This window comes from Pygocentrus nattereri, chromosome 30 (genome assembly GCF_015220715.1).
Source record: "Pygocentrus nattereri isolate fPygNat1 chromosome 30, fPygNat1.pri, whole genome shotgun sequence".
In the NCBI taxonomy this organism is placed as follows: Eukaryota; Metazoa; Chordata; class Actinopteri; order Characiformes; family Serrasalmidae; genus Pygocentrus; species Pygocentrus nattereri.
In genome coordinates this window covers 17,987,732-18,014,394 of record NC_051240.1, presented here as the reverse complement: position 1 = coordinate 18,014,394, position 26,663 = coordinate 17,987,732, and the positions used below count along the sequence as shown (strand labels likewise).

The 26,663-nt window shown below is 41.3% G+C and overlaps 1 protein-coding gene across 8 annotated transcripts in view; it reads right to left on the bottom strand.

The window, feature by feature from the left end:
- The window catches only part of inpp4ab (inositol polyphosphate-4-phosphatase type I Ab), an 89,681-nt gene that overhangs the window by 55,122 nt on the left and 7,896 nt on the right, over positions 1-26,663 (bottom strand). The gene's annotated exons all lie outside the window — the stretch shown is intronic.

The following is a 26,663-nucleotide window of genomic DNA, read 5'->3' as shown; positions in this document are numbered from 1 at the left end:
AGCGGATTTAGAGAATAAACAGATTCCACTCAGCATGGAGCTGATGGCATTAGTGTGAAGGCCACTGTCCAGCACTTCTCTCCTTTACTCTGAGCAATCCTGGGGGAATCACTGGTCCACTTTTGGACTGAGATGATATGTTGATATCCCATGGTGGGAATGCCATCATATCATAGACACCACAACATGCTCATATCGTGAACCACAACCAAAACAAATTGGGACCAAGCATAGATTGTTTCGTGTAGATATGGTTACACCATCCCCATCTGCTGCTAAACCTGTGTATTGTTACTACTGGTGGAAGCGTGAAAATCGCACCTAATGGAGAGTGTGTGTGTGTGTGTGTGTGTTGACTAGGTTTATGCCACATTGTGGGGACCAGAACTTGTTAATACACTCACATTGAGGGGAGCTTTCTTCCTTGTGGGGACCCCACATAAATCCCCGCCACAAAAATGATTACACTTTAAAACGAGGGTAACGTTAAAGTTAGGGACAGGCAAGTTGTAGTTCTGGTTAAGGTTTGGGTAAGTCTCTAGTCTCCATGTAATGGCCCCACAATTCACAGAAACAAGACTGTGTGTGTGTGTGTGAGTGTGTGTGTGTGAGAGTGAGGGAGCAAGAGAGGGAGAGAGGAAGAGAGAGGAAGAGAGAGAGAGAGAGAGAGAGAGAGAGGCAGAGAGAGAGAGAGAGAGACACCTTTCCAGAATTCTGTATCTGCCAGCGGGCATTTAGATATGACATATTTCCTTCTTTAAGCAGAGAGAATGATGAATACAGCACGGTCAACCCACAGTATCCTCTCTGAGTCAGACATGAAGCGGAGCAGCAAAATCATGTGCACTACACAGCGCATAGTTAGACTGTTACCAAGCACAGCATTAAGCATTAACAGTAGCCCCCCTTACATATGGGTGTATGTGTGACAGACAGAGCGAGAATTTGGACCGTTTCCTGCCTGGTCCGCCACAGGCACGCGTTTGTGGTAAAGGCCAACATCAACAGTGATCACACTCTGTCTTCTTTCTCTGTCTATCTTCTTTTCATCTACCCCTTTCTACATTTTCCTCTTTCGTTTCTTTATGCAATCAGCTCCTCCTCAGCCCTCACAAAGGGCCAGTACTAGCACACCTTTGCCTGTCTATCAAAAAGCTTGAAAAAGCCAACTTCATGGTCTTCCTTCCTTCTTATTACTCTACAGTCAAAAATGCAACACTACTCCTACTACAGCTTTAGAGCTAGATCCAAGAACATTTGCAGGGCCATAGAGCCAAAACCTGAATATGATTATTTCTCTTTTTGAAATGTTCATTCAATCACTTTTTTCACTAAATAAATGGGGGGATTTTCAACATGGTCATACAAGCATGCCAGCAACATCTTCGCAACCACCTAGAATACTACAGCGATGGCTCAGCAACATCTTAGCAACCACCTGGGATACTATAGCAATTGCCTAGCAACCTCTTAGCAACCACCTGGGATACTATAGCAATGGCCAAGCAACATCTTAGTAATCACCTGGGACACTATAGCAATGGCCCCACAACATCTAAGAACATCTAAGCACCCACCTGGCATTCTATAGAAATGGCCTAGCAACACCTTAGCAACCACCTGGGTTGACATAACTATCTAGCAACACCTATGCAGCCACCTGGAAAGACACAGCAACGGCCTAGTGACCTTGGCAACCACAAGTGAAAACAACAGGCTTGTAACACCTTAGCATCCATCCAACAACCACCAAGTAATGCCTTAACAACAAGTTGGAATACCATAGTAATGTTACAGCAACACCACAGCAACCACCTGGAATTACTAGATGAACCCAATGAAGTTACCAATCAATCAAAATTGTTCTACAATGGCTTTAACTTTTAAAGTTTTTAAAGTTTGCAATCATTTCTAGAAATTAGGGTCCATATGGCAAAAATCTAATATCGTTATTATACTTCCAAGAAAGTTTCACGATACACCACATTATTTATCTTTTCAGACATCTGATTAGTTGGAACAGAAAAAAACAGAAGAATGTCTACATTTAAAAAATTCAATCAATACCTGAGAATCATAATGACGTTTATTCAATATCTGGCATACTGCGTCACACCAAATCCAATTAAATGGGACTAATTTTGCATTTGGTCAGTGTTCTACAACTACTGATGAAACACACGATACTGTACTGTCAAAGTATCCCAATTCATACAGTCTCTGACAGGCGTGAGCGTTTTAAACAGCAGGGGAAACGTAGAGCCTAAATTAAAAGTCCAATGATGACATTTATGACAATTATTTTTGCCATTACTATTAACAACCAGCCATTATGACGTTACCTTGTTGATTCATTTTCACCAGTGGTTCAATTTTTCCACCTGAACCTCCTCAAATATCTTCTTTGATAACTTTAGTTTGAACTAGTTGGAAGTCACCACCCTCAAACAGGTTCCTGGCTAAGAAACATTTCCCGTCAGTCTGCTCCGTTGATCATCTCCGTGTACCACAGTTCTCTGACCCCTGATGGTGTCAGGAGGGACGCACAAACAGAACCTGCTATGGATGGCTATTATGCAATGACGGCTCTTCTTCCTCCTCATTAGCTCCACAGCCTCAAACATCTCTGTCTCTGGAGTGAGATCAAAACACAGAAACACAGCCTACACATATCTGACAGTTTACATGGCGTTGTTATCAAATTACTAAGAGCTGATTTCAGTATTCAGAAAAACTAAATATCTCACTGCTAATATTATCCAGGTTTTTTACTGGCTAGAGTCTGAAAAGAATTCATTATTAAAAGCATCTGGGCTAAATTTAACCCTCTATTTCATGGTGTTGCCATATGGTAACAATCAATTTTACTAAAAGGCACTAAAAACTGTTCTGCTATTTATTTGTGGGAAAAGGGTCTTTTACTTTCAAAGGTCAAATACTTTAAGTTATACAACAGTTAGTTCCAGCCACACAAGCTGATTGGTTGAAAGATGTTCTATCTGTGCTGTTATCTCACCATAGCATCACATCCCCCCCCCACAAACACTGTATCACTCTGCTGAGACGCTGTTGCCGTTTTTACTTCTTACTTTGCCACAAACAGAAAACGGACACTGTTAAGATCACAACTGACCAACAGCCGATTTGGTCCGACTCTGAAGATGGGACGACACTAAATTCCCAAACTGTCAGTCGGTCTGTGTGGAGCTGGAGAACGAACTGCCCGCTGAGCAGCGAGTGGGCGGAGCTCGTTACTCTGACGTAGCAACAAGCTGCTCGTTAAGGAGATATAATTGGTGAAGGAACTGAACATTAAAACATTTTAAACGTCGTTCACGGCCAGTTTATTCATTTCTTACTGTATTTATTTAACTGCTGTATTAAAGCAGTAGAGCACTGGAGGAGTGAGTTATCACCAATAACATCACGGCTGTGATGATCTACAGACACCAGATCACAGCCGTTATTTCGCAGTAACACACTCCCTCTCATGTTCTAGTGCTTAAACATCACATGACCAGGAAATCTAATTATAATGTTATTATTGTTGTCCATTTTATCAGCTCCACTTACTGTATTTTATTACTTTTCAATATTTGTAAATATTGAGTTGTACATTTCACTAAGTTGGATTTTTTTAGTCTGTTTTTAAGGATGTTTTTAGAGAAAATTCTGATTTTATGATGCTTTTTTTTTTTGATTCTATGGTGCTTTCCATGATGACACATTACCAACTACCTGTTATCATATATAATATATATAAACATATAAATATCACACACACACACACACACACACATATACATACACACACATACATATATATATATATATATATATATATATATATATATATACATACATACATACATTCACTGGCCACTTTATTAGGTACTGTTCAGTTGCTTGTTAACACAAATAGCTAATCAGCCAATCACACGGCCGCAACTCACTGCATTTAGGCATGTAGAGGTGGTCAAGACGACTTGCTGAAGTGCAGACCGAGCATCAGAACGGGGAAGAAAGGGGATTTAAGGGGCTTTGAACGTGGCGTGGTTGTTGGTGCCAGACGGGCTGGTTTGAGTATTTCAGAAACTGCTGATCTGCTGGGATTTTCACGCTCAACCATCTCTAGGGTTTACAGAGAACAGTCCGAAAAAGAGGAAACATCCAGTGAGCGGTCAGTTGTGTGGACGAAAATGCCTTGTTGATGTGAGAGGTCAGAGGAGAATGGGCAGACTGGTTCCAGATGATAGAAAGGCTACAGGAACACAAATAACCAACCAGAATCTCTGAGGAACGTTTCCAACACCTTGTTGAAAGTTTGCCACAAAGAATTAAGACAGTTCTGAAGGCAAAAGGGGGTCCAACCTTTTACTAGCAAGGTACCTAATAAAGTGGCCGTTGAGCATATGCCTGAATGTTCAGAATGTTGAGCACCAGTAGGTACTGACACCAGGCAGACCGCCTCCACAGTCTGTATCAGTGATGAATGTGTCTGGAATGTTCCAGATACAGTGCAAAGAGGTTTGAGCAGAGCTGGATGGATGATCTAGACGTGTGCTAAGTAGGATAGGTCAAATATGTCATTGGTGTGATGGCAGTAGACTTGACTGGGCCTCTTTTATGAGCAAATCAAATGATACGAGTTACCATCGGTTACCAGTGGCCTCCAAATGTGTTTGGACCCTTGAAGAAAGGCACTTTTTAGCACATTTAACCGATGGTAGCTTTGTGGAGAAAGTCTGGAATGAAAGCCTAAAGAAATCCAGCCAGACTGCACTGAGGCTACTGTAAAGCGCAAAGGTTGAAATGTCAATGAGTGTGTTTAAATGCACTTAATTATCCAATAACTGCAGAAATCTGATTTTATCTTTATTTTAAACTCTGGGTCTACATAAGTCAGGCAGTAATCATAATTTGTGCTTAACTACCAGCCAATAAACTGACAGAAGAAGACATGACAAATGTAAAACTCAGACTTCATGTTGTGACTTTTTTTTTTTTTTTTTTTTAAATGTCGTACCACTTGACCTAAAAATACAAACATATGTCATCTAGGAGATGAAGAATATTGAATATTTCCAGATCGGAGTATGATGTTTACGTGACCAGTTGAATATTCCGATAACTGCAGAAATCTGATTATGATCGGATTGTTCAGTGCATGTAAACGAACTCAATGTCTTGGCCTGTTTTTCATATAATGGTGTTGGTCATGAACTCTGAAGTGCATAAAGATAAGATAAGAAAATCCTTTACTAGGGGAAATTCACACCACAGTGGGGAAATTCACACACAGCGAGGAAATTCCCAGGCAATTCAAAGGCAATTTCAATGTAAACCTGCAGACGTCTGCAGAGAAACTGCTCAAATGATGCTCAAACTTTTGAAAGAATACTTCACCAGAACAAATGACCTGTTTAAACTAAATGCAACTTAATTTAACATTTTTTTTTAACATTATGAACTAGCCCAAATACTTTTTGGGACCACTGTAAATTCAGGTTCTACACAGTTTCTGATTCAGTTTTCAGTTCTTTGTGTTGATGTCTGAATTCTACAGAGCTCTATTTGTAAACGGAACAGATTGGTTTGGCCATGCCAGCAAAATAAGCCCCATGAAAACACAAACCCCAAAAAATGTATAAGCAATTTTAAGAAAAAACAAAGGCCCAGCCGTCTGAGTGTCTGGATTATGTCAATAATTCACCAAATCTTACCATCTGTGATCCGATAAACATGCATGTTTTAAGTATTGAAGTCAATCCGTATAAGTATCGCATTATTTACATTATGGGTGTGATATTGCAATTTTATGGACGATACCACATCGTCTTCACTCTGATAGGATGCTCCCAAATGCCTAGCTTTGACCATTGACAGTGGTTTCTACAAAGCATGGCAAATGAAAGACCATCAGAACTGCCTAAAGGACACATCAATGAAGCATTTTTAAATATCAGTAGCTTGTACAGTTTTGAAATCTTTAACAACCTTATTTTCCTGAATAAATCCACCAACAACAGCATTCCTCCTGCTTCTACATCTCTCATAGGATGTAAGGAAATGCCTGGGCTGAGAAACGGATGGATATCTGTCTGCAGAGTACTGTTTTCCTTAATTTGGCCTTTGAATGAGGCATGTGCAGCGTGGAATGGAAACAAATCAGTTCACCTTGTGATTTTAATAACAGTCTTTTCCTCTGGTGCTTTAGACTGATTGCATGATGTGGAACCCAAGAGTATGTCAGGACCCAACCAGCCGATGGTGCATTACACTTTAACTGAAATAGCAACATCTCAGCAGAGCACTGTATTGGTTTATGACTAGAATAATGTATTGATGCATATGAAAATGAATAACCCAAATAAAATATCCATCCCTTAAGGAAGCACATCACCATCAGTTGAAGGTCATTCTCGCAGCTTGTCACTGTACAGCACCCCAGCAGCAGGTCTGGCCGCACCTGTCAAAGCAGCTCAGTGTCCACCAGGGGCATCTTCTGACAAGCCAGCAGAGATGAACTCCGTTTGGACCTGTGTTTATTTTCTGATGCAGCAAATTCATACACCAAGGCCCTGTTCTCACCATCTTGAGTGACATACAGGCTTTTTACTCCATGTATATCAAGGGCGTCACCAGTGATCAGATTTCATAACTGGATGAAGGGTGGAAACGTTTAGATTACATGAGCCTCTAACATGTCTTGTAAGCAAACGTAAGAGGAGGCGATGGTTCAGCTGATTAAAGCTGCCCTTTGCTGAGCAGCTGGCTGAGAATCTGAGATATCAAAGCGCTTCCAGCTTGCAATCTGATACTGTCTGAAATGTCAAGTCAAGGCAAGATCCGGAAGGCCAAGAAAACCCTCCGACAGAACTGCTCATATGCTGTCAAGAAAGTCAAAGCAAAACCCTCATGTGAAATCAGAGGATGTGCCGAATGTTTAGCTGACACAGACGTGGAAACCTTACCTGTGACCTCGACACAGAAGTCACTGTCTGAAGTTTACAAAGGCCCAATCCCGTTTCTTATTTTTACCCCTACCCCTTGTTTTTGAGTGTCACCCTAATTCCTCGGAACTGAGTTACAAGGGGTTGTGGTTGAAATCTTGCCCTATAAAATGAGACCCTCAAACTAAAAAAAAAAAAAACAACAGCTACCAGCGCCGCTCTGTAGGCGATCCTGCCCGTCTGCAGGGACAGCAGAGGAGGGGGACGTTCAGCTCCTCACTGCTGGGCTTTAGTTACATTTAGGGCATCATGTGCCTTCAAAGAGGGGGGCAATTATTTATTATCGCCCACCCCTAATTCTTCAGTGATATGAAGCTGAAGTCAGACACTCACCAGATTCATCACTTGTTTAAATTTCCCCGTTCCACCTTAAATGGTGCAGCAGTTACATTCTGGCGCTTCAGGTGTCAGAGCTGCTGGATTATTTAAGGTGGAACAGGAAAGTTAGCTAGCTACAGAGACATCTGTGTGCTATTAGCAGCTTTTTATGCTTGTTGTGAAGAAAATGACCATAATACACTGAAACAACATTAAACTGAGATAAAACACTCACAATTGTAATTTTTTAACAGAGAAAATTCTCACATTTGTGGGTTTCTTTGGTCACTCGCTCAGCCATCTTGCTGGTTTTCTTTTTTCCTCATAATGATCTGTTTGGAGCCTCTGAAAAACCTCAACAAAAATCGGGACACCTTAACCCTAGACGTGAACGCACAAAACAGAGGGCTAAGGGCTCAATGGTAGGGGCAAGGGGGGGAAGTGGGATTGGGCCAAAACAATATCTAACTAAGCATTTTGAAAACAAGTGCTCTGGACTGATGAAGTAAAAGTGGAATTCTTTGGCCACAATCACCAAAGATGTTATGAGGAAAATGGAGCAGCATTTGATGAAAAGAACACTGTGCCAACTCTAAAGCGTGGGAGGCATCTGCTATACCTTGCGGTTGTTTGGCAGCCAGTGTCACATGAAGCATTGCATCGGTAGATGCAAGAATAAATTGCACTACGTATCGAAAAATCTGAGAAGCCAATGTGACAGTCAGTCAGAGAACTGAAGCTGAAAAGGAGCTGACTTTTACAACAGGACAATGATCCAAAATATACCCACAAGCACCATAAACTGCTTCAAGAAATGCAAGCTGAAGCTTTGTAATGATCACAGTCACAGTCTCGACTTGAACACTGTTGAAAATCTGTGGGTAGATTTTAAACATCCTGTCCATGCAAAAACAGCCCAAGAATATCACAGACCGAGAAGTGTTCTGCAAGACAGAGTAACCTGGTGGTTACACACATCAGACGTCCTGCTGAGTTGAGGGTCCACCACTTTTAGATATAATATATATATATATATATATATATAAAATACACACACACACCACTTTATTTGCTAGTAAAAGGTTGGACCCCCTTTTGTCTTCAGAACTGCCTTAACTCTTCATGGCAGACTTTCAACAAGGTGTTGGAAACGTTCCTCAGAGATTCTGGTTATTTGAGTTCCTGTTGCCTTTCTATCATCTGGAACCAGTCTGCCCGTTCTCCTCTGACCTCTCACATCAACAAGGCATTTTCGTCCACACAACTGACCGCTCACTGGATATTTCCTCTTTTTCGGACCGTTCTCTGTGAACCCTAGAGATGGTTGTGCGTGAAAATCCCAGTAGATCAGCAGTTTCTGAAATACTCAGACCAGCCCGTCTGGCACCAACAACCACGCCACGTTCAAAGCCCCTTAAATCCCCTTTCTTCCCCGTTCTGATGCTCGGTCTGCACTTCAGCAAGTCGTCTTGACCACCTCTACATGCCTAAATGCACTGAGTTGTGGTCGTGTGATTGGCTGATCAGCTATTTGTGTTAACAAGCCATTGAACATTGTACCTAATAAAGTGGCCGGTGAGTGTATATGCAGTGTTTCAGTCCCTTTCCTGGAGGCCTTTGTGGACATAGATGAGTGTTTTCCTTGCTCTGCTTTAAGTCATAAACACATTAATTGCTCATCTTTACCTACATTACAAACCAAACAAAGCCTGCAGAGTGCACTCGGAAGAAATCTCAAGACAGCCATTATGTAGGGTTGTTCCAACCCAAAGTAGGCTATTAAAACACAGCTGCTTCAAAGGGCCCTTCCGAGCGGACAGCACTGAAGGGAATATCTGATGTACACTTTGCTCCAAATATTCTTCGCAGTGTTATTACTCTGAATGGAAAAATGGCAGCAGTAAGTGGCCTCTCAATGTATTCATAATATCTTGACTGTTAGATCCTATGGTCAGTGCATACTGGTCAATGCACAATTGACCATGACCATATCATGACCTATGGGGTTCAGGCCTACGTCACACAGAGCCCTCAGCTCATTCTTGTGCGTTCAGTTGTAACTCATAGTGAAACGTTATCCGATCAGCAACGTTCTAACACTTATCTATTGTTTAGGCTCCATGTACCCGGACATCATAAACATCCTTGGGGGCCCTTGTCCACCTATAACTCTATTTCATCCAATCCTCTCTCTCTATTGTCTTGTCGCATGATCACGTGATGACTAGACCATTTGTGTGTATATAAACTCTGCTTTTCTGATCAATAAACGGGAGATACCTTCTGAGCAGAGACCTAGTCTCTGTGGTCATTTGAGTTTCCCCCCCAGCCAGCTGGACTCTCAGGAGGACGGATGGCTTAAGTTCACAGCTTTGGTATTGAGGGCGAACCCTAGAACCTAAAACATCATCAAACGGTTCTAACAGTGACACTCTCTGTACTTCTACACTGTACGCTCAGTTAACATGCTACAAAAAGACACTACAGCACCTGCAAACCTGACAAGATTATTTTTTATTTTTATTTCTTTAGTTCCGCACAACAAATGTCCTTCAAATAACTATTTGGGTCAATGAATACAGGCTAAACATCTCTCAGCAAGTTTAACAAACATGCACTGAAGGTGTATTTTAGTCATTTATTCATGCCTCATAACACACATTGTGTCTGTAAATTACTTCCATCCACTCTAATCCTAGCAGGCCATAGCTCCTCCACTCATTACCAGGTTTAGTAGGTGTGTTGGAGGAGACTAATCACCAACCTGCTGAAGTCAGGGTCTCCAAGAGAACAATTAATGACCCCTGTCCTGTTTAATCACTTTAAACCTGCATCTTAACATTTCCTGGGCGGCTGGTATAACTGGACTAGCAGAAAAAAAAGCCTCAAAATAAAGTTACATTAACTGGCATGCAGACTGTTTCACAGGCTGTTAATAAAGGCTGAGACAATGTTTATCACGGACATCTGTGGACCCAAGAACAGTAGCAGCACAAAGGTTGCAGGCAGATATAAACTGACTAAGACGGGGCTGATCTAGCCTCAACTATAGATGAAATGCACTGTGGGGTATAACGTAGTGAAACGCACTCTGGTTTGTTTTCCATTTTTCAAGTCCATGGTGCCCAGCTCCACCTGCGAGATTGGGCAGTATGAGTCAGGTTAAGGGCTGAAACAATCATTTAACATCACTGATATAAATAAAACCCAGTAATGTCAACAAACACCTCCTTGTTTCTGCGCTCACTGTCCACTTTATCAGCTCCACTTACTGTATAGCTGCACTCTGTACAGTTCTACAGTTACAGACTGTAGTCCATCTGTTTCTCTGATACTCTGTTACCCTGTTCTTCAGTGGTTAGGACCCCTATGGACCTTCTCCGAGCTGTCTCCACTCACTGTCCACTCTATTAGATGCACCTGCAGTGTTGGACCACCCTGTAGATGTAAAGTCAGAGATGATAGCTCATCTGCTGCTGCACAGTTTGTGTTGGTCATCGTCTAGTCTCTCGTCGGTGGTCACAGGACGCTGTCGGCTGGATATGAAAACTCCAGCAGCACTGCTGTGTCTGATCCACTCACACCAGCGCAACACACACTAACACACCACCACCACATCAGTGTTACTGCAGCGCTGAGAATGATCCACCACCCATATAGTCAATGTTGGGAGAAGTACACAAACCACGTAGTTGAGTTAAAGTAGAGACCCCCAAGGTAAAATATCACTCCAGTAAAAGTAGAAGTTCCTCCCTTTAGACCTCCACTTGAGTAAAAGTACTAAAGTATTTCCCTTCAAATGTACTTAAGTATAAAGTAAAAGTACTAAAAGAGTAATTCTGGCTCTGATGTCCTGTTATTATTTTTATAACCAGACTGGCTTCATGAACTCATTTCAGGTGAAAGTCCTCCAGCGTCTCTCTTGGTAAACCAGTCTTTTAATAGAACGTCATTAATTAGTGACGCTGACGTCTATTAAAATGATCAGAAGCACAAAACACTGAAGGTAAACAGTTTCCATCAGGGAGAACCGAGTGGCTCTGAAATCACTTTTTACACACAAGCAAAGTTTCAGTTTCAGATTTATTTACAACTTAGTTCCAAGTTTAAGTTGAATAAAAACTGGCTTTAAACTCAGGATCACAGATGAGCTCCTTTACTATGTTGATCTGTAGGCGTCATAAACATAAACCAGCCCAAACTCATTTACTATAAAATGAAATGGTGTTTGTAGAAATTCAGAAAAAAGCCGCGTCAGTCTCGACTGCATATGTGGACATATTTCTATATTGAGCTCTATTTACACAAAGTTAGGTTAGTTCATCATTTATGTTGAACAGACTCTCCCAAAGTTTTACGCTGCTGCGCTGACGTTGAACCGCGTGCTGCACTGGGTCGGTATGACCAACAGGTCAAAACCAGCTCAGAACAAAGTGACCGCTGGGCCCTGATTGGTGCTCTGGCTTTGCGCTTCTTTCGTTTTGACATGTTATGTTTTTATACACACAGAAACCAAAAGGAACCACAGATTTCTCAAAATGTAGGAGGAAGAAGTCGGATATTAGACTCTGAAATGTAGTGGAGTGAAAGGAAAAAGTCGCCCAGAACGGAGAAACTTCAGTACAGATACACCAAAAAATACTTAAGGGAGGATCCATGGGGGTCCTGACCACTGAAGAACAGGGTAACAGAGTATCAGAGAAACAGATGGACTACAGTCTGTAACTGTAGAACTACAAAGTGCAGCTATACAGTAAGTGGAGCTGATAAAATGGACAATGAGTGTAGAAATATTTTAAAGCTTTCATAATGTTCACATACTTCACCAAACTCTTTTTAAAAAGTTAGTTTGCCACAATGGGCACTTCCAATGGGCCCCAAACAACGCCAATATGCAATGTGCAAAAAAAAAAAAAAAGTGGTATGTAGCTGGGGGGAAGGCCATGGTTGTCGTATGGCTATTTTTACCATAAGTGAAACAAAACTCTAAGGATTAATAAGGAAAAACTAGAAATAATTTTGAGTGCCATATATAGGGCCTGGAGACCCTCTGCAGATTTCTGAGTCTCATGAACTGGAACAGGAAGCTGGGGAGAGCTTTTTCAGCTAATCCCCTGAAGACTGCCTGACACACTTTTCACGTGACCCGACAAAAACGGCACACATATTTGAACTGGAGACCATCTCTTCAGACAAAAAACGAGAAAAGGGGCTAATGTCATTATATGTACTAAATATATTCGCAAAGATGTGGCTTGAGCAGCAGCCCTCTCGGAGTAGACGTCTGCTAGGCCTGCGCTGAAGGACTCCAGGGTGTGTGTTAACATCATCTGTTTAATACCGCATGTGTGAAGCATTAGGAAGAGAAACTGCCCATGAATCCACCTGATGCTTCCAGAAACACCTTCTCCTCTACTAGAGCCTGGACCTTTGGTAGGAGTTGTGATTAAAGTGGGCAACATGGCAAATAAAACACTTGAACTTGAACTAGTAGTGCATGGTCACCACCTGCTGAGTAGTCCATTTCATCTGTAGACGTCCACTTTGGCAACGGACATAAGGGAACGATCGGCCTTTTAGGGTTAGCCTAATAGACGTGTCTGAGAAGCCTCCTGACCCGGTAGGCTGTATCAGATGCCGTCACAATCTCCTGCACTTGTATGCACAACACCAGCTGTTGTAGGTCACCTAGTATTGAAGCTTGATTGACTGTAATATTTCCAAAATTCATATATGTGATTCCACTTGGTGCTGCACTACAAATGTTCAAAAATAGGTTTACTTAAGCATCTAAAAGGGTTTAAGTACACTATGATATCATTATTTGGCCATGCCACCCACTACTATACTGAAGACCTTTTATGTCATACAATGCACATAACAATATTACATTTTTATGCATGTTCTCCTGCATGTCACTATTGGCAGTTTAACTGAACACCCCATATCCCTCTACCACGTGGTACAACACATTGGGCATTACTGATGCCTTCCATACGACAGACTGGTGTTCACTTCCCCATCTGGCATAGAACACAACTTTATAACAATAAGAGCCCTTTGGCAAGATTCCTAATGCTACATTCATGCTGCTTTGTACATGCAGGACACTGGTTGGGGCACCACAGCACTCAGTTTAGTCATTCAGTGATTTCAAGTTCAATACAGCTTGCACATCATGCATTTCTCCAAAGACCTTCATTTGACTCTTTGTAGGGTCCTCCGTCTCATTCTTCACCGTCGCTTCAATATCATACCATTTAAGCGAAAACAGTGAGACTGGTCTCTCTCTTGGCCCTGTACTGCAGCTTCCTCAAATTCATAGACGTTCAGCACATGCCCATTGACAACTAATATAAATGTGTTTCGAGTCAAGGGGTTTTATGTTCAACCCCACTTCCAAAAAAGTTGGGATGCTGTAAAATGTAAATAAAAGGAGAATGCATTGATGTGCAAACCATTTAAACCCTGGAATGCTAAAACCTGGGGCAGCATCTCACAACTAATTAGGTTAATTAGCAACAGGTCAGCAACATGATTGTGTATAAAAGATTATTCCAGAGAGTCTTTCAGAAGTAAAAATGGGGAGGAATTCAGGACTTTGTGAAAGACTGCACGATCAAACTGTGCAACAATTCAAAAATAACATTCCTCAGCATACATTTTCAAAGAACCTGAGGTGTTCGTTGTCTTCGATACATAACGTTATTAAAAGATTTAGATTTGCAGGGAAAATCTTTGTATGCAAAGGACAAGTTCGAAAACCAACACTGGCTGGCCAAGACCTCCGGGCCCTCAGGCAGCACTGCTTGTGAACACGGCTCGTCACTGTGTCTACAAATGCATGTTAAAACTCTACCACGTGAAGAAGAAACCATATATAAACAGGATCAAGAAACACCGCCGCCTTCTCTGGGCCCGAGCTCATTTAAGATGAACTGAGGTGAAGTGGAAATGTATCTTGTGGTCCAACAAATCAAAATTTTAAATTCCTTTTGGAAATCTTGGATACCGTGTCAACCCAGGCTAAAGGGTAGAGGGACCATCCAGACTGTTATCACAGCTCAAAAGCCAGTATTCATGATGGTATGGGTGCATTAGTTCACATGGCATGGGTGACTTGCACATCTGGCACCATTAATGCTGAATGATATATACATGTTTTGGCAACATGTGCTGCCGTCCAGACGACGTCTTTTTCAAGGAAGGCCTTGCTTAGTTCAGCAAGACAATGCCAAACCACATTCTGCACATAGTACAACAGCATGGCACCTGCAATCCAGACCAAAACATTTGCTGCATTATGAAACTAAATTATAAAACAAAAAATATGGCAAAGGACACCCTGAACTTTTAAGCAGCTAAAATTCTACATGAAATAAGAACAGGAAAAACATTTCACGATAAAACTACAGCAGTTGGTCTCCCCAGTTCCCAATCGCTTACAGAGTGTTGTTAAAAGATGTTTGTACTATTTTCAATTAAATATAGGGTTTAAATGATTTGCACATCATTGCAGTCATCATTAACTTGACTAGGACACCTAAACAAAAGACCCGAGACTTCATTTAGACACTCACCCCAAGAGACTGGAGACTTGGACTCACGCAAGAAGCTCAAGACTTGACTTGGACAACCACCGAACAGACTTGAGACCTGCATTCTGTTTTTATTTATATTTTGCACAGTACTGCAACTATTTTGGGAACAGGGTTGTATAGAGAAACGCTGCTACTGGTAAGTGACCATGTATAATGGGTTCTGCAGATAAATATTAAGTTGAAAAATGCTGAAATATTCCTTTAATGATTAACCTTCACTTAAAATTCCTTGATATTAAATAGCCTCTAAAACAAATGCCAAGTAATGATCCAAATGACCATATTTGCAGTCAATATCTTTTTTAGCATGTGTATAGATAGCTACTATTAATAAGCACTCTCAATTTTAGGCAATTAGTACCGTAGCAAGTAACTTCTTATCTCTGCGGATAACAGCACTACTGTCATGGCATCATTTTTACAGTGAATCACAACAGAGGGCCTGTATTGCAGCTTCCTCGAATTCACTAACCTACTTAAAATTCGCATCCGTTCCTGTACAGAGATGAACCCAGATAAACACAAGCTCCCCCCTCGTTCAAATATCCAGGGGAGAACAAAAAAGTGAGGATGTGTTTGTTTGAGTCTCATTTTCCACAGGCTGCTGGAGGAGGCAGAGAGCAGAGCCTAACAGCCATAAAAGGGCAAACCCTCTTTCTCTTTCTGTCTGCCTGCCAGATCTCAAAATCTCCCGCTTGCACCAACATTAACGAGGAGAGGAGGCAGAGGGGGCGACTGACCCGAACCACCCTCAGATCTGACATTTCATCTCTTATCAAACACTCCCACACCAAAAGCTACATTACTGAACTCAACAAGTTCTCTAATAAAAAAACTCTTCAGCCCACATACACTACATTTTACAGCAACATAACTTTAATCCCCCTCCAACAAAACTGGCAAACGAATACATGTTAAATGCATATTAACTAGAACCTTCCTGTGATATTTCCCCAAATTTGAAACTAGGAACTTTGCTTCTTTATTCTTACACTAGAGCTACAAGGCCAAGGTGGAGACTCGAGGCAGAGACAGGGACTTGGATCAACACTCAAGTTACACTAGAACTGGCATCTTTTAAAACTAGACTAACATTCTCTACTAAAGACTTGAGACTCAACTTGCACCCCAGAGACTAGAGATATGGCTCAGACACCCAGACTCGAGATTCACTTGGAGATTCACTTGACTTGGGCCCCCCCAAGACACTGGAGACTTGGACTCGCATTCAACATACTCAAGACTTGACTTGGACACCCGCACAAGAGACTCGAGACTTACAAGAGACTACAGACTCGCACACACACACACACCAAAGAGACTTGAGGCTTGACTTGGACATGCACTCAAGAGACTCAGGACCTTGACTCGGACCCAAGAGACTAGAGACATGCACCCAACAAATTTGAGATATGGACTCACACCCAAGAGACCTGACTTGGACATGCACCCAGGAGACTCGAGACTTAAAATTATGCCACAGAGACTCAAACCTCGACTCAGACTTGCAGCCTAGTGACTCAAGGCTCAATTTGGACTTGCACCGCAGTGACTTGACACTCAACTTAGAGTGGCACCCACAACCTCATGACTCAAGACACAACTTTGTAACCCAGAGACTCAACACTTTACTCAGACTCACATTCCAGAAACTCAAGAATCAGGTTCAACTACTGTAGCAGGTTTATGTGTTTTCTGACACTTTATTATATACTGGTATTTTCCCCTACTGTTTACATGGGTAACAGTAAACATAAGCAAGACTATTTGAGATTACATAACAGCTTGACATGGGTTGAGGTGGTGCATAAGCTTCCATTCTTTGGTAGCTACATTAACCTCAAAACTCCAGTCTAAAACCAAGAACACTGGGCTGAGAGGCTATAGTTGGATCAGGGGGCAAATTGTGTGAATTAGACTTGCATAACTATTCCTGAAGTATTTCATGATGGTAGAAGGAAAGTGATGTTACTTAGAAACAGGAAATTTCCTTCCTTTTCTAAAAACAACCGACTTCCTATTCTAGCCACACAATCTCTCAATCTGTGAACAAAAGTGTGAAAGCAGCATACGACTTAAGGGAGAAACAACACTGTGTGCATCGTTAAAAACAAGCAGCCTATGCTTTTGAAAAATAAGCACTGGCTTCTCTTCGCTACTTCTGGTTTACAGAGTACACATCACACATGACTCATCCCTTATTTCACATGGATGCGTGGTTCTGCACTCGCAGCTGCTGTAGTCACATGGCAAACCCCAAACAGATTATTTTATTTAGCCATTCAAATGACACAACAGCCTTTGCATGCTGTAAAACAAAGGATGGAGTTCAGAGCACCTGAGCTTGGTGAGGCACAGACAAGTATAGACCCAGCTGCTTCCTTTCCAGCACTTGGTAAGTGCTTATGTAAGAGCAGGCCACAGTCTCTCACATGCTGCTGCACTACTCTATTCTGCCTGGAGAGAAGCAGCATCACTGGGCCTTGTTCCTGTCAGAGCAGCTTGCTTTCAGAGGAGACGCAAGTTCGCCAAATTACATTGAGAGAAGGTTTTAGCGTCTCACAAGCTCCAGAGGATCTCCACTCAGATAAGTTCTTCCAGACAGATGTCAAAATGCTAAATTCCCCTGAGAGTCTAAGTCTTCCGAAGTCTACCTACTCAGCAGCTGTCAACACCCCCAGTCAGTTATTCCCGGGATCCTGTCTACCTAAATAACTACTAAAAAAACCTGAACACATTTAATAACGTAACTAAATAACACACACAAAAAGGACTTTTCATGGTTGTTCCAGCTACTGTGTTTACATCTCCACAACAAGGGGTCAACTTAGTTTTCTACTCTCACAATATCTCTTGTATCTTGACTTTACATTCTTTCCTTATCCTTTTATTTTTCCAAATTTCATAATATATACGTAGCAATAACAACAATAATGACGACGATGATGAAAGTACGTTCTTCTTGTGGTAATTTTGTGACAGTCCCTAACACAGTCCTGATAGCTGAGAAGTGAGGTTTCTTAATGCAATTACAATCACTGGGCTGCTTTTTAACCCCAACAGATCTGAAATAAACTTTGGTGCTGAGGTGGGAAACAACTGACTCTAAAAATGTAGCGGTCAAACGGGCAAATTCAAAACACTAACTAGTAAAAATACTCACAGTTGAAATATACAGTTGTCCATATATAGACCTAAGCATGGGAAACACTGCTGGGGGCTGTTACTGTGGTTAACTATGGCAGGCCTTCCTCAATTCATTTATTTATTATTTCATTTTTACTCTGACCAATCACAGGTGAGTACTCAGTCATGATGAATGTTTCTGTGGAAAGGTTTTAATGAATCAGGTAATAATTTACATTTGTAATCTAATATAGTGAATAGTTAATCTAATAATCTGGTAAGTTATTCTGGGCGACATAATGCAGGCCCATCTTTAAACATGCCACTGTTTTTGGTACACTACAAGTAGAGGAGCATGATATTGCATACAATTACATTTTTTATGTTACGTTTTAAGAAATTATTTTTCTTACATTTGACAGGCTGAAAACATAAATTACGGCCACATTTTAAAAATAAATACTATAGTAAAAAGTCAAAAAAGTCAAATACTATAAACACAATAACTTGTATTCAACGTTTCACATATCACTCTACACTGCATTCATTTAAACAGGACTAATCAGGCTCTTTGTAGTCAAACAGTTGGGAAGTGATTAATGATGTCCACGATGGTGTGACATATTGTGACGTCATTTAACGATATTAGTATCACATGTAACAGTATATATAATGAAATCACAATAACATTGTGATTATAATCGCATTACCAGTATTTTTCCCATATTGTGCAGCCCTGAGAGGGACCAATTAAAATGCAGTATTTTTGGAGAAAACAACTGCAGTGGTTAGAAGTTATCGCCTAAATTTGCTGGACAAATCATTATCTCAACATTTCTGATGGCCAGTGGCTCAGCTGATGAGCTCAAGGCTATCTCATCAGCGTTCGTGTCTGGCCTGAAGCTCTATGAAGTAAGGCCTCCTGCGCTGATGATCTAAATAGAGAAAGTTTCCAACACTGAGGCTCTCCAGATGGCCTCAGCACCACCGGGCAGACACTGATCAATGTGCAGGAGCCACATACACTCCCTAAACCACTCTCTCTCTGTGTGTGTGTGTGTGTATGTGTGTATGTGTGTGTGTGTGTGTATGTGTATGTGTGTGTGTGTGTGTGTATGTGTGTGTGTGTGTGTCACAGGCCGCAGGAAAAAAAAGAAGTACCCCTCCTTTCTAGAGGGCTATTATTCAGACTGGAGCATGCATAATTTCTTGAAAAGGCAACAACAGATGTAACCCTTTCAGATGAAAATGAGCATCGGTCATCCTCCCTCCAACAGCATGTGCTTTAGACCCCTCCTCCCTGCTTAAAATACACAGACAGGTTTGTTTTTTATACATTGTCAGGACATGGGATCATGCATATGCCCCACATGTACTATGCATTTGTGTATCTATCTACAGTGGGGCAAAAAAGTATTTATTCAGCCACTGATTGTGCAAGTTCTCCTACTTAGAAAGATGAGAGAGTCTGTAATTTTCATCATATGTTCACTTCAACTATGAGAGACAATACGAGGAAAAAAATCCAGGAAATCACATTCCAGGATTTTTAAAGATTTTATTTGTAAATTATGGTGGAAAATAAGTATTTGGTCAATAACAAAAGTTCAACTCAATACTTTGTAACATAACCTTTGTTGGCAATGACAGAGGTCAAACGTTTTCTGTAAGTCTTCACCAGGTTTGCACACTGTAGCTGGTACTTTGGCCCGTTCCTCCTGCAGATCTCCTCTAGAGCAGTGATGTTTTGGGACTGTCGCTGGGCAACATGGACTTTCAACCCCCTCCACAAATTTTCTATGGGGTTGAGGTCTGGAGACTGGCTAGGCCACTCCAGGACCTTGAAATGCTTTTTACGGAGCCACTCCTTCGTTGCCCGAGCGGTGTGTTTGGGATCATTGTCATGCTGGAAGACCCAGCCACGTTCCATCTTCAATGCTCTCACTGATGGAAGGAGGTTTTGGCTTAAAATCTTACGATACATGGCCCCGTTCATTCTTCCCTTAACACGGATCAGTCGTCCTGTCCCCTTTGCAGAAAAACAACTCCAATGCATGATGTTTCCACCCCCATGCTTCACAGTAGGTATGGATGCAACTCAGCATTCTTCTTCCTCAAAACACGACGAGTTGAGTTTTTACCAAAAAGTTCTATTTTGGTTTCATCACCACATGATATTCTCCCAATCCTCTTCTGGATCATCCATATGCTCTCTGGCAAACTTCAGACGGGCCTGGACATGTACTGGCTTAAGCAGGGGGCACGCCTGGCAGGATTGGAGTCCCTCTCGGCGTCGTGTGTTACTGAGGCCTTTGTTACTTTGGTCCCAGCTCTCTGCAGGTCATTCATCAGGTCCCTCCGTGTAGTTCTGGGATTTTGTTCTCCGTTCTCATGATCATTTTGACCCCATGGGATGAGATCTTGCGTGGGGCCCCAAATCGAGGGAGATTATCAATGGTCTTGTAGGTCTTCCATTTTCTTATAATTGCTCCCACAGTTGATTTATTCCCACCAACCTGCTATTGTAGAGTCACTCTTCCCAGCCTGGTGCAGGTCTACAATTTTCTCCCTGGTGTCCTTCGACAGCTCTTTGGTCTTGGCCATGGTTGAGTTTGGAGTCTGACTGTTTGAGGCTGTGGACAGGCGACTTTTATACAGATAACGAGGTCAAACAGGTGCCATTAATACAGGTAATGAGTGGAGGACAGAAGAGCTTCTTAAAGAAGTTGTTACAGGTCTAGGAGAGCTAGAAATCTTGCTTGTTTATGTTTTTGCACCATAATTTACAAATAAATTCTTTAAAAATCCTACAATGTGATTTCCTGGATTTTTTCTTCTCATATTGTCTCTCATAGTTGAAGTGAACCTATGATGAAAATTACAGACCTCTCTCATCTTTCTAAGTAGGAGAACTTGCACAATCAGTGTCTGACTAAATACTTTTTTGCCCCACTGTATATGTAAAAAGAAGAGATATTGATTCCATTTTTTCCAAGTACAAATACATGTTTTTAGGTATTTGGACACCATTGTTAGTCTAAATGAGTGCAATATACCTTAACAATATAATCTACGGAGCCCCACTGGTGACATCCTGTATGAATAAAAATAATGTGTGGCTACGACTTAGTATGATATGGGAACGAGATAATTAAGTCATGGCCACGACTGAGTAAAGCGTGGGAATGAGATTGTAATGCATGGCCATGACTTAGTAAGCCATGATCTCATTCCCATGCCTTACTAAGTCATGGCCATGCATTATTTTTATTTATAGAGGATGTCATTAGCGGGGCTCCAGAATAAAATCGGTAAAATCTAGCTGATTTTAATTATGTGCATTAGTTACATATCATTGGTGCAAACATCTCCATTTTTTGTCATTTCTCAGTTTTTGACAATTTTAAAATGCCTGTTGCCCTTTACATTGTGTGTAAATTTCATGACGAAGGGACCAAAATAAACGACCCAAAGTGACTTGGAATAAAGTCTGGTTCCATTGACTTGCATTAAAAGTAAAATATGTTTTTTTCTATTTCCTGTAATATTATATTTTGTAATATTATATTATATAATATATCATATTTTGAAGATGCAAGGTTTTCTTTCAACAACAGCGATGTGCTACATTAATTACCTTGGATCAAAGAGTGGGTTTTGTTGCATGTGAGAAAATTGCTTCCGTACAGCTGTAAGTAAAGTGTGTTTCATAGTTTTGATCCTTGTTCTTCATCTGTCTCTTTCAACAACAGTCTATGTAGCACAACAACAGGAATCACATCTGAGGATAACACGCCTGAAGAACTCTCTTTATGTCTTGCTGGAGTTTTTAGTTGAGCTGTAGTTGGACGTCCTCTAAAGCCAGATATCCATGGTGTGATTTTAGAGATCTTGTTCTTTGGTGACTCAACTGTACATTTGAACAGACCATTGTCTACGGACAAAGCCTACGATTATGATCACACTGTATGAAAACGCTTGGCCCAATGTTGTGACTGTCTGTGTGTGTTTAAAATGGGCTAAAGTCACCCGGTGTACGCCTGGTGGAAATATGCCAAGGCGGAATGTTTAAAGTGACTGTATGTGTGGCAACATGCGCTAATCCTACGCCACATTATCAGGTGGTATTGGAAGTTGGTATCAGCGCATTTTTTTTTATTAGCACAAACACTAGTAACTGTTACTGGCATCAATAGTAGAATATCCCCAAGAATTTTCTAAACCCGGCTCTAACCTTAACCACGGTGACAAAAAAAACATGTAGCATGTAATTTTTTCTTAGTAATATTTCTGCTGTACTAATATTGAAGGTCACCCCGATGTTCTCTCACTATTAAACCCTTCATGCTTTATGCAAATACATTATACAACAGCTGGGAATCCCTGCAGTGTCAATCTGGCAAAAGCATTAGTGCAACACTTTCTTCAGCTGTTGAATAAAATTGTTATAAAAACAGAAATTCTACGTTTATTCAGCACAAATTGGAGGGTAGACACACATTTTGCACCATTTCAGACCAATTTAAGGTGCCTAGGCAGTCAAATACCTTGCTAAGTTTAGCGTTTAGCCTGTTGTCTTCATCTGATGAGTCATTGAGTTACTACAGTTACACAACTGCTAAAAAGGTATTTAGCCTCCAACTTTTATTTCTCTTCATTTTCATCAGTTCTCTCTACAGAAACAACGTTTTGTGTTCTAGAAGGAGGTGATAGGCGTGCCCAGCCTATTGAATGAGAACTAACTTCAGATGTGATTGGGTTTTGCGAAACACAACACCATCAGCCCTTTACTGGTGACGGATTTATTCTGCAGATATTCATAAATCTATGAGCGTCAATGTTGGATGTTATTACTATCCAACGGATACATCAGCCAGGCACTACTATTTTCCCCAGAAATGTAAGAAAAACAGACACGTTCCTCTCAAGGTTTGTGATGCAGCTTTAGGTATAACATTATACAACATATACAACAGTCCCCCAACATGCTGCACTGAGATCAATTTGTAGATAAGAGCCATTAGGCTACATATCGACAAAACCATTTTGCGCACTTGACCAAAAGAACAGGGGGCGGGGGGCTCATAATATAAGTAGCCAGCGGGAAACTGTCAATCGATCCGTCTGGTGAGCGGAAAGTGACCAGCAAGTCCTGTAAAGGGGCAGCGCTTTCTCTGGCAAACAGAGGCCGCTTCGCTCAAGAAAGCTGTAGTTCCTCTTTGCTTACACTCAAGTTGAAACTGCTGTAAAAAGATCCTGTCAAGCGCCAGGTGGGGACGCAGCCGACTTCAAACCTTTACTGCTTGAGCTCTCTCTGAGAAAAACAGGAAGTCTGTGTGGTGACACTTAATTTCACTTGAAAAACAATGCTGCACATTGTTACACCCACAGAAGCAAACGCTGAACGTTTCCCATACCTTCACAGAGCAACTCTGCAGCGGTTTGTAGACATACTGATAAGAAACGGCCGCTGCTCACAATGAATCAAAGCAAACAGGAACTAGAGATGGTGCCGATATCGGAGGGGAAAAAAAAATATATATATATATACACACACACACACAGGCCACTTTATTAGGTACCTTGCTAGTAAAAGGTTGGACCCCCTTTTTCCTTCAGAACTGTCTTAATTCTTCGTGACTTTCAACAAGGAGTTGGAAACGTTCCTCAGAGATTCTGGTTGGTTATTTGAGTTCCTGCTGCCTTTCTATCATCTGGAACCGGTCTGCTCGTTCTCCTCTGACCTCTCACATCAACAAGGCATTTTCGTCCACACAACTGACCACTCACTGGATATTTCCTCTTTTTCTGACCGTTCTCTGTAAACCCTAGAGATGCTTCTGTGTGTGAAAATCCCAGTAGATTTTCATGGTTAATTCAGCTCTTCTGAGTTAACGGTTTCACGCGATGTTAGAAATGTGACAGTGGAGACTACACATTCTTTACATTGTTGGTATTTTAATTAAAGTGTACAAAAATCAAGGCGTACAAAAATCTTAAATAAAACGCATCTTAAATAAAAAACAATGCCGCCTCTCACGGGCCGACCTCAGCACAAACGCTCCAAGATGGAGGAGGTGGCGCTTCACGGAGGAGTGAGCTGATAGCAAAGAAAGGTGGAAACATCAGTTCAGTGGACTGGAATTGATACGGTTCTGAAAAGTCAGATGTTGATCAAATTCACGTAAAGTGCAAGCTGTGTCGAAACCTTCACACAGCGGGTGAAAGTGGCCCGAATCCAAACCTTTTCCTCATATGTGACACAGATTTGTCATTTGTGCGTCAGTGTAAACAACAAAAAACGCACTGAATCTGACATTTCCAATTCGGATTTGAGATGCGTTTACATGTGGTACTGAAATCTGATCCGTATCCGATCTGCGGCAATGCGACCCAATCTGAACAGCCAGAACAGAATTCACGCGGCTTTTACGTCAATCCAGTTCGACATATGTCATCATTTTGGTTCGCATTAGTGACAGATTTGAATCACTTACCTACACGAGTGTGAACCATCCTGTCAGAGAGGTTGGATTTGAGCTTAAAATCTGATTTGAGCTGATTTGGGTTGTAATGTGAACGCAGCCTTTGGCCAAAATAAATAATTTACATGATTGTTGTCTGTTTTTTCCTTATCTGGAGCTACAAGACTAATCCAGCAAACAGATAATCAAAATCTTACACCATCATGCAAAGTGCTGCATGACATGCTGCGATCTACACAGACAGAAAACTGAAAACTCAACAAGTTCACAGCACTACGCTAAAAATAAGTAACAGCCATTTCTAGACCTGGATTATACTTTTGTCCATTTGTATAGATAACAGTGTATCATACAGTGTCCACTAGTAGGGCTGGACTATATGACAAAGTTTATTATAAAACAATACAATATGCTCTTCTGATTGGATATTATAAGCACATCTAAAACACTAAACAACAGCATGTAACATTGCAAACACAGCATAATCAACCCTGTTAATTAGATTTAGTGCAGTGAGACATTAATCAAATAAGTTAGCAGTGGTAGCCTGCAGAGGAGCCTTCATCTGCAGCTAGCGCCAAATGATTCAGTCTATCAAAGATTCATAACTGCCGCAGCATCAGAACATCTGAACCCCCATCAGAGGTGAGGCTGAAATTTAATATCTTATTATTCCTTCACTTTTTAATAACAAACATTTTTAACAACCAACGTAAACCTGAATTTATTTTACTGTACAAATGAGGAAAACAAATCTAGATAAACCTACGTCAATATTGCTTTTACACTCTTGCCCCTAAACCCTGGCAAAAAAGCTTAATTGCTTTATTCAGTGCTAAATATCTTGAGCAAGACGCCTAACCCCCAACTGCTCCCCGGGCGCTGTGGATAGGGCTGCCCACCACTCCGGGCAAGTGTGCTCACTGCCCCCTAGTGTGTGTCTGTGTGTGTGTGCACTAGTGTGTATGTGGTGTTTCACTTCACGGATGGATTAAATGCGGAGGTGAAATTTGTGGGACTAATAAGTGTCTCTTAATCTTAATATTGTTTTATGCCTTGATTTCCACAAGGCTGAAGTTGGCTTCTTATTCAGCAGCTTATTGTTCAGATTTTCTGTTCCACAGGTGCCTGAATGTAAACTCTTGCACCATTTAAGGTGGATCTGGAAATTTGATTAAGACGCCAACTTCAGCTTCACCAAATTTCTCCAGCCACTTGTCTGTTATGTCTGTCCCATACACCTCAGACCATCAGACTTGCTATTAGCATCAGCTGGTCTATGGCTTGGTTCGTGCTTAAGGCCACAAGATCACAGAACCTGATGTAACTGACTGAGGCGTAGCTTCAGGCGGTATGAGAGGACGTTCAGCATGCAGTCCACATTACTCCAAGACTAACCCCAAAAGACTGGCTATTCATTTATGCCCACCACCTCAAAAATGGATTACTTCATTTGCAACAGAGTAGACAGTGGAAGGTGACTGAGGGTCTACTGCTTTTTATCTTCATTCAAAGCATGACTGAAACACCCCTGACTTAACCACTCAGCTAAACAGTCTAACGTTTGCATGGTTTGCATTGTGTTTACGCTGCATTATCTGCACTTACGTGTGGCATATTGGTTAAACAGCTAGGACAAAGTTCATACTGGTGTGAGACCTATGAGATGAACCAGTATACCACCCACTAGTACTGCATAGCTGCAGTGCTAAAGAAGAAAAACTAATGAAGGAAGAATAGCTAACTGACTCCATTTAGGACAATGGAAATATTATTACCCCTGTCACTATAATGTATAGACACTACTGCATTTTTATAACAAAATTCAGGTAGCAATGGCCAAATTATTGCAAATAATAACAATAATAGTAATAATAACAATAAAGCCACAAACTCAAACAGCCTACTAATTCTGAACAGTAACAATGGCGATGCTGTGCTGAGTAAGGTCAGCAGCAAAGGGCAGTAGTCTTTGCTGACACATGGATGCTGGTAATGTAACAGGCTCATATTTCACTGAAGTAGATGACCAGGCACACAAGCCTTTTTAATATTATCTTCTCGTAACATTCATACATTCATTCAGCCTCCAGGCTGCTTAGCAGATGTTGGATTTAATA